The sequence below is a fragment of the Coregonus lavaretus genome (assembly GCF_964263955.1).
Source record: "Coregonus lavaretus genome assembly, chromosome: 3".
Taxonomy (NCBI): domain Eukaryota; kingdom Metazoa; phylum Chordata; class Actinopteri; order Salmoniformes; family Salmonidae; genus Coregonus; species Coregonus lavaretus.
The window spans coordinates 41,696,424-41,706,866 of NC_139990.1; positions in this window are offsets into that span (position 1 = coordinate 41,696,424).

A 10,443-nucleotide genomic window follows, 5' to 3' on the forward strand; every position below is an offset into this window, starting at 1 on the left:
CCCTGTGCTCGCAGCCCACCTCTTCCAATGCATTTAGCAAATTCTTCAAATTCTACTAGATGAAGAGCTGAGATGAGGACAACATCCTGGCATTTAAACCATCCTCCATTTTAGAAAATTCACACACTAAAACATTATATTTTCCGCACACTGAGAATGCGTCATGCGCGTTGTGCTGTTTCCCGCTATTCGTAGCGCATCCCAATTGATCAGCTGTTGTCAAAGCCAAAATGAGTATGACATCAGGGCATTTAAAGTCTACTAGATTTTCTAAATGTCGCATACTATTAAACATTCTTTTTTTTCTGCATACTCAAACGGCCTACTATTTAGAATGCAAGTATGGGTATTCAGACATGACCATTGACTGTGATGGGCTTTACTACAGAGTGAGTTTACACAAAGGTGAGTCCTGGCCATAAAAGATGGATGAATGACGTCTACTCATTCATTAATGTTGCTTCCATGCTAAATCTAACCCCCTGCTGTCAAAGGCCCTCAGTCTTAGGTTGTGTCTCAAACGGCACCCTATTCCCTATAGGCTAGTGTACTACTTTTGACCAGAGCCATGTGGGCTTAGGTCAAATGTAGTGCACTAAATGGGGAATAGGGTGCCATTTGGGACACGGATTTACGGCTTCAGGAGTCCTACCACTCAAGAGCTTGATGGGCTGTGTCTGGTGGAATGTAGTGGTCACTCTCCATGGGCACAGCTTGCTACAAACAGCCCCTAACTGCCAGACAGAAACAGAGGGGAACGGGAACTAGCCGGGGAAGAACTGGTGTTTCACAATGTGTTCGAGGGTAGGTGGGGAATTTTCTTAGCTTAATTCGGTCGGTCACGATGTCTCTTCATTAAAAGACAATCAGAGATTTCCCCTCCCTGGCTTTTATTCTCAGTCAATTCCCTTGGACCACACATATGTCCCACTAAAACAAAATTGCTTGACTGGAATAGCGAATAAACTTTACAGAACAGATACATCCTCTCTCAGAAAAAGAAACACCTTCTTTGTCAATTCCCTTGGACCACATTTACGTATACTGCTAAATCAAGTCCACCATGCCCATAACTGCACTAAAACTAAATTGTCCGACTGGAAGGAACATATGAGCTTTCTCAGAAAAAACACCTTTGTTTTCGTAACCAAGCGTTTTCGTAACCGAGTCCTGATAAACGGAGGAGGACCAGACCTACCCTTCAGTGTTCACCATGACATCTGAAGAGATCTGTGCTTTTAACACCCTCCTGAGTCATATTGCTTGGCTGTTTCTTCTGAAATAGTTCTGCTAATCCCACATTTCATCGACAGTGAGGAATAAACGTAATGGTGGGCAAGCCTAAATCCTAAAGCTTGGGAGTGAACACTGGCACATCATCAGATATGGTCTGTATCGGAGGCCATTGAAAATATTACCACATCTCCAAATAAAATCATTGTGTGTCGGTGAAATCACTTTTTATTTGTATTGTATTGCTTAATTTAGGATTTTGGCAACAACAGAAACGATTAAAAACCCAGTCTTTGCATAGTGATGTAGTAAGTGCTGGCATACCAGTGTATAAGCACAGCCTCTCAGTGAAACAATTGAGTGCTGCTTTGTCAAACCCTAATCCTAATCCTCCTAGAACACAATTAAAAATGTAAAACACTTAATTGCAGCTCAGCTACATTTACGTCATTTAGCAGACGCTCTTATCCAGAGCAACTTACAGTTAGTGAGTGCATACATTTTCTTTTTTTCATACTGGCCCCCCCTGTGGGAATCGAACCCACAACCCTGGCGTTGCAAGCGCCATGCTCTACCAACTGAGCTACAAAGCAAACGACTGCACAGCTTCTGATCGAAAGCCTTGCACATCTCAGTCAAAGCCTTGTGTTGCTGTTGTCCAAGATCTCGTCAGATGGTTGAGTTAGTCTCAGTCTGAGCTCAGTACTGCCAGGTCCAAGATCTCGTTAGATGGTTGAGTGAGTCTCAGTCTGAGCTCAGTACTGCCAGGTCCAAGATCTCGTCAGATGGTTGAGTGAGTCTCAGTCTGAGCTCAGCACTGCCAGGTCCTGCTGTGACGATGGTCCAGGGAGGCCTGGGAGAGACAGACTGACTGTCTGAGTTTCCATGGATACTAATGCCTCCCACCATCTTCCTCCACGGCTCTTCCGAAGGCCATAACGTGTGAAACGCACAGCTTTGAGCTTCCCCTAGTCAAATCAACTGTCTAACTACGCCTAAAATCAAAAGCTGCATAAAATATTAAGTTGAAACGAATGTGACGTTAGGTTCATTTCAGGAGTGAAAACCTGCCATTTTTAGGTCGGGAGAGGAAGGAAGAGACTTGTTGAGGGAAGTTTGGTAATGTATTAAAATATTTCCTTGCATCAGCACAGAACAGTATGCTATAATGATTTCCAATTGGCCTTACACAAAGATCAACATGACAAGGCATTCAGCTGTTTACGAGTTGGTCTCTCAGGGCATATCAATGGAAGGTCACTGGAGGCAAACAAAACTTTCCGATGTAGATTTTGATCAAATGCCACCATATGAAAATCTGGAGTAAAGAAGCAACATATAACATCATCACACACAACAGTTGGCTAGAGCTGAGGTAGACCTACAGGAAGCACATACCCCACACAACAGTTGGTATAAACTGTGTTCCCCACAAGAATATGAGTTTCTTGTGGACTGGAATAAGACAGTCGTGTTTCAGCAGTGATGTCATCAACACCAATGTCCAGAGAGGTGATGGATCGGAGCAGAACCAAAGTGTGACAGGAAGTATATTTAGACACACAGCAAGGCTGTATCCCAAATGGCTCCCTAGTCCCTATAAAGTACTGTTGACCAAGACTGGCACCCTAGTCCCTATAAAGTACTGTTGACCAAGACTGGCACCCTAGTCCCTATAAAGTACTGTTGACCAGGACCCATAGGGCTCTGTTCAAAAGTAGTGCGCTATATAGGGAAAATGGAGTGCCATTGGCTCCAAACCGACTGACAACTGAGGATAGCTACAAAGCTGGTCTAACAATCAGGGCAAAGACAACACACAGAATCCCTCTTGATCCATATTATTGGTCGTTAAAACACAGTGGCAAGCCCAGCTGAAAAGGGATCAAGTCATCATAGCTCCAACAGTACATGGTGAAGCATGTCATAATGGTGTCAAGTAGCTAAGTTGTCCTAACTTGACACCAGTTGTTATGACTGGCTGGGATCTATTATGTCATGCTTATGACAGCTTTATGATACATGGGTAATGGACATAGTAGAGTAGGGCCATATAACCACCAGCCATTGACAACACAGTCACAAAGACATGTTATCTCTGCTCATTTGAATAGCTGGTTACCCTTTGATGATACTGACATTTAGCTCACTAGAACATCTGCATAAAAAAACTAAGAGGGTAAAATTAGTTTACAGGATTCACGGAATGAATCCCATGTAATCATTTGGAATTTGACGACATTGAGATGCTATATTCCATGCACTCACTCACTCACTCACTCACACACACACACACACACACACACACACACACACACACACACACACACACACACACACACACACACACACACACACACACAAACAAGAAGTCTGACCACAATAGTACATTTCTCTCTAATATCCCAACTATTCTTGACAGAGAAACATGAAAACATTTCTCTGAAAGTGAAATCATAAAACCAGACGACCAGTAAAAGTGTGCATGTGGTCATCATCATGTTGCATGGCTCTCAGCTCTCCAATAGCTGAGAGATCAGTTGCATGGATTTCCCACAACAGTCATTAAGAAAACCAACCTTGCAATGCAGTCGGTCAGTCATTGTTCCTGTAAATAATCTGTGGTACAGCGTTGCTCACCAACAATGTTAACATCCTCGGTCCAGGAGTGTGAATCACACTAAATGAAAGGGCTTCCATTGAACCCCATGTCAACAATTAGCCCTCAAGGTAATACGTCTGTCAGTACTATTTATACTGATGTAGCAGGATGGATGATGGGTGCAGAGGAGGAAGAGGCCCCGGAGAGGAAATATTTTAAGAGAGCGAGACAGATAGAGAGCCCATATACAGTATGCCAATATAGGCCCTTTGAATTGAATTGAATTGAGAAAGAGAGCAGAAAGAAAGAGAGAGAGGGAGGGAGGGAGGGTTTGAGGGAGGGAGGGAGGGTTTGAGGGAGGGAGGGAGGGAGGAAGTGAGGGAGAGAGGGAGTGAGGGAGAGAGAGAGGAAGTGAGAGAGGGAGAGAGAGGGAGAGAGGGAGGCAGGAAGTGAGAGAGAGAGGGAGACAGAGGGAGAGAGAGAGGGAGAGAGGGAGTGAGAGAGAAAAAGGAATACGGAAGAGAGAACAAGAGTGCCATACCCTGATTAGGTTTTAATAAAATAAAATCAAATATTATTGGTAACATACACATATTTAGCAGATGTTATTGCGGCTGTAGTGAAATGCTTGTGTTCCTAGCTCCAATAGTGTCATGTCTTTTTACAGATTAGAGTCACTTGGAAAGAAAAGATGCTCCAATTGTCCTCCCCTTTAAAGATTAAAGGCCCCTGGAAAGAAAATATGCTCCCTCCTCCCCTTTAAAGATAGAGGCCCCTGGCCTCGCTCCTCCCCTCTAAAGATTAGAGGCCCCTGTCCTCTCTCCCCCCCTCTAAAGATTAGGAGGGGCAACTCCACAACTCGTTTCATATTGATGAAGAGCTGAAAGTACTGGAGGAAACGGCTCTAGCCAAGATATGTGGTTCAGTGCAGACAGCTTTTCCTCTCAGAGGGAATTCCACTCCTCCCAACCCCGCTGTAATCAATGCATTTTTCATCACATGGTGTCAAACGAGGTGGACGCAATTATGGGAGAATGTCTCGGGGGAAACAGGGGTTTCAAATAGCACCCTACTCCCTATGTGGCCTGGTCAAAAGCAGCGCACTATAAATGGAATAGGGTGCATCTTGGGACGCAGCCTTGTCGTCGGTCACGCCTGCAGGGCTGAGCTGCTGGAACCAGGCTGGAACACACAGACACACCGCTCCTCCTCCCACTCCAACTGCCGTGTCTGACTCTGTGGTCAACAGGGTGGAGAGGAGGAGAGAGGAGGGGAGGGGAGGGGAGGGGAGGGGAGGTATTCCCTTGGTATTGATAAGACCTTCACACCCTCTGATTCAAGCAGTGTTGATACTATACTGACTAGAACATTGTAACCTTTCCATCTGTATGCCAAGACCTAATGACGACCTGCAGATTGAACTGGCATGTAGATCAGATGTTTTATGGAACATAATTTTTTCAGTTCACTAACAATTCTCTCATTCAACTTAAGATGCTCCTGCTGCCCCTTTACCAGGACTCACAACCTCATACTGTCAGAGACACTCCTAATGGACACTACATAAACTACATACTGTCAGAGACGCTCCTAATGGACACTACATAAACTACATACTGTCAGAGACACTCCCAATGGACACTACATAAACTACATACTGTCAGTGACACTCCTAATGGACACTACATAAACTACATACTGTCAGAGACACTCACAATGGACACTACATAAACTACATACTGTCAGAGACACTCCTAATGGACACTACATAAACTACATAATGTCAGAGACACTCACAATGGACACTACATAAGCTACATACTGTCAGTGACACTCCTAATGGACACTACATAAACTACATACTGTCAGAGACACTCCTAATGGACACTACATAAACTAAGACACAATCAAAAACAGTAGTGACAATACATTGATATAACATAATCCTGGGGCAAATACAACATTGCAAAGAGAGTCAATCATTTGTTCACTCAAATTCCAGATACAAGAGTGAGAAAGAATGTGTCCCCTACCTACTCTGGCTAATTACCTACCCTGGATAATGTTGTCTGACAGCATGACAGTGAAGTGATAAGGTTTGGTAAACAAAGATAGAACACAGCTCTGCCTCTAAATGTCATGAGCCTCTCACTCCACCGGGTTACCACCTTAATTTTCTTCCACTCTGCTCACCACTCTCTCTACTCAGCCTAACTAGCTCCACCTGTCCCTGCTCTGCTCTGCTCTAATTACTCTGCCAGCTGCGCTGCATTACCCACTACCTCTCCCAGTATTTAAGGCCCTGTCTTTCAGCTCTCCGGTGTCAGATCGTCTGCAAAGCTCACACCCGGAACCTGTTTGCTCGCGCTTCTGGCTCACCCTGGTTTTGTGACCCCGGACCTGCCTGATTTTTGGATACTCTTCTGCCCCAGGAGATCCAGACCTGCTTCTGCCATAACGACTCCTGACTACTCTTCAATCCCGGTAACTCTGACCAGCCTTCTGCCTTGCTACTACGTATTTTGGATTTCCCTGGAACTGTACTGCTGCCTTGTTTCATTCCGCCCTGTTGTGTCTGTGTCTCCCCCCCCCAGGACTTCTGGACCACCCGCCACCGGCTTCATAGGACGCATCGCTGCCACTGGGGGGGGCACAGACCCAGCACATTGGACGGGATCCCTGTTACCCCTGGAGCCTTCATTCACTCCCTACTTCCCTTTTCCCTTAAGTTTTAATAAACTTTCTGGTGTGACGCAATTGTGGTCCTCTGGTCGTCTGTCTGAACCGTGACAGTACGATCTGAACATTATGGACTCAGCGCACACTTTCCCCGACATGGAAACCGATGAGCATGAGCAGCAGTTCCAGCAGCAGCAACAACAACTCGCCATGATCATTCAACTCCTCACCAACCTTACCCCAGCCAGTCTGCCCACCAGCCCTGCCCCCGAGTTACCTGCCCCGGTCATTGCAGCCGCTGCTCCGGAACCCAAGATTGGAAACCCCGAGCGGTTCAACGGCGATTCAACCCAGGTCCGGCCATTCCTGACTAGCTGCCGACTTCAGTTCTCCTTGCAGCCAAGGACCTTCGCCACGGAGGGGGCTAAAGTTGGGTATGCCATCACTCACCTGACGGGCCGAGCTCGACTCTGGGGAACAGCAGAGTTCGAACGTCAAACCCCCGCATGTGCAACCTTCGACCTGTTTGCTGAGGAGATGCTGAAGGTGTTTGACCTGGATTCACCAACCGCAGAGGCGTCTCGTGAACTGTTCAGTATTCGACAAGGCAGACGTACAGTCGCAGACCATTCCATCGACTTCCGAACCCTGGCTAGACGAAGTTCTTGGAACACACCATCGTTGGTGGACGCGTTCTTCCATAGTTTGGCTGACTATATCAAGGACGAGTTGGTCTCCCATGAACTGCCTTCCACTCTTGAGGAAGCCATCGCACTGACTGTCAGGATCGACAGAAGGATACAGACCCGTCGTCGTGAGAGGGGGCGCCAAGGTCCACCTACTACCGGCATTCGGAGAGATCCGACTGGGCCCCTGTCATCTACTGCCACTCACCCAGGTCAGCTTGATCAGTCTGAGCCTATGGAGATTGGGCGAGCCTCTCTCACTCCTGCAGAGCGCCAGCGCCGCTTCACCTCAAACCTCTGCCTCTATTGTGGAGGTGATGGACATCGTGTGGTAACCTGCCCTTTAAAGGGCCGAAGCTCACCGGGCATAGGGGGAGTCCGGTTGAGTTCAATGACCATCCAGTCCTCCGACCGCAAACCCCTGCTGCAAGTTCACCTCCGCCTCTCTGACTCAACTCACACCCTGGCTGCTCTGGTGGATTCTGGCGCCGAAGCCAACATAATGGACATCAAGCTGGCACGCCAACTGGGACTGGAGAACCTCCGTTTGACACCTCCTATTCCTGCCCGGGCACTGGACGGACACTTACTCGGATCGGTCACTCATGTCACGGCCCCGGTCTCGATGGGTCTGTCCGGAAACCATCAAGAAACTATCCAGTTTCACCTGCTCCCCTCTCCAGGCCAACCCCTCATCCTGGGTTACCCATGGCTCCGCCGGCACAACCCTCAGCTCGACTGGGTGACCGGGGTGATCAGGGAGTGGGGAGAGGACTGCCACCGAACCTGCCTGCTTGCTGCCGCACTACCCCCTCGGCCAGTACCTACTAACTCCGCTCCTGACCTCTCCAATGTCCCAGAATGCTACCATGGTCTCAGAGAGGTGTTTAACAAAGCAAGAGCCACATCTCTGCCCCCTCACCGACCGTACGACTGTGCCATCGACCTCCTCCCTGGTACAGCCCCTCCAAAGGGTCGTCTTTATTCGTTGTCTGCTCCTGAAAGAAAGTCCATGGAGGACTACATCAATGGCTCTCTGTCCGCAGGATTAATCCGTTCATCTTCATCTCCTGCTGGTGCTGGCTTCTTCTTTGTGGGGAAGAAGGACGGATCTCTTCGCCCCTGCATCGACTACAGGGGACTCAACGACATCACAGTGAAAAACCGTTACCCTCTGCCTCTGCTCACCTCTGCTTTTGAGTTGCTCCAGGGAGCCACTGTTTTTACCAAGTTGGATCTCAGAAACGCTTACCACCTAGTGCGGATCCGGGAGGGAGATGAATGGAAAACCGCATTCAATACGCCAACAGGCCACTACGAGTATCTGGTTATGCCTTTTGGCCTCACCAATGCTCCTGCTGTGTTCCAGGCTCTAGTGAATGATGTACTGCGGGACATGTTAAACAAGTTTGTCTTCGTTTACCTGGATGACATCTTAATCTACTCCAGAAACCTGTCTGAACACACCCGCCATGTCCAGCAAGTCCTTCAGCGTCTTCTGGAGAATTCCCTCTACGCCAAGGCAGAGAAATGTGAGTTTCACGTCAAGACAGTGGCCTTCCTGGGGTACATAGTGGCAGAGGGAAGTATCCAAATGGATCCTGCCAAAGTATCAGCAGTCACTTCATGGCCAGTTCCGGAGAACAGAAAGAAGCTGCAACAGTTTCTGGGGTTTGCTAACTTCTATAGAAAGTTTATCCGGAACTACAGTACCGTTGCTGCCCCTCTCACTGCTCTAACCAGCACCAAGCAACCCTTCACCTGGACCCCAGCAGCCGACAAAGCCTTCAGTACCCTCAAGGTGAGGTTCACCTCCGCTCCCATCCTCCAGATGCCTGATGTGGACCGGCAATTCATTGTGGAGGTGGACGCCTCGGATGTGGGAGTTGGTGCTGTGATTTCTCAGTGGGCTGCGGAGGATAGGAAGCTCCATCCCTGTGCCTTTTTCTCACGTCGGTTGTCCCCCTCTGAGTGCAATTACGACATAGGGAACCGGGAGCTGCTGGCTGTGAAGCTTGCCTTGGAGGAGTGGCGTCACTGGCTGGAGGGGTCCACCATTCCATTTCTCGTTTGGACCGATCATAAGAACTTGGAGTACATCCGCACGGCCAAACGGTTGAACTCCAGGCAGTCCCGCTGGGCCCTGTTCTTCACCAGGTTTAATTTCACTCTGTCATACCGGCCTGGATCACGCAACACCAAGCCAGACGCCCTCTCCCGTCAATTCCAGAAGGATGACACCCCCTCCAAGGACCCTGTGTCGATTCTGCCAAGTCCCTGCATCGTTGCAGCTCTGACCTGGGCTGTTGAGGAACAGGTGCTGGAGGCTCTCCGTAACCAGCCAGGTCCCAGCACTTGCCCAGCTGACCGCCTTTTTGTCCCCGAAGACCTGAGGTCCCAGGTCGTTCAGTGGGGACATGACTCCCGCCTAGCTTGTCACCCTGGCTCCACCCGCACTTACAACCTGCTCGCCCAGAGGTTCTGGTGGCCCTCTCTGAGAAAGGATGTACGGGAATTCGTCCAAGCCTGCCCCATCTGCAACCAACACAAGTCGTCCTGCCAGCCCCCAGCCGGATTGCTGCAGCCCCTGCCTGTGCCCAGACGTCCCTGGTCTCACATCGCCCTTGACTTTGTCACGGGGCTGCCCCCTTCAAGTGGCATGACCGTCATTCTCACCATAGTTGACCGTTTCAGCAAGATGGCACACTTCATTCCCCTCCCCAAGCTCCCAACCGCCAAGGAGACCGCCCAGGTGGTCCTGGAACACGTCTTCCGGATCCACGGACTGCCAAGGGATGTAGTTTCTGACCGTGGTCCACAATTCTCCTCCGCTTTTTGGAAGGAGTTCTGTCACCTGCTGGGAGCCACAGTCAGTCTGACTTCCGGATTCCATCCCCAATCCAATGGGCAGTCAGAGCGGGCTAATCAGGAGCTCGAGAAGGCACTGCGATGCATGACTTCACGCAACCCCCACTCCTGGTCGCAGCAATTGACATGGGTGGAGTACGCACACAATTCTCTGACCTGCTCTGCCATCGGTATGTCCCCTTTCCAATGTGTTTATGGATACCAGCCTCCTCTATTTGCCAGCCAGGAAGAGGAGGTTACTTGCCCATCTGCACTTGCTTTTGCCCGTCGATGTCGCCGCACCTGGTCACAAGCCCGAGCCACACTCCTCAGATCCGTTGCCAGCTACACTACCGGGGCCAACCGTCGGAGAATTCCTGCTCCCACCTACCATGT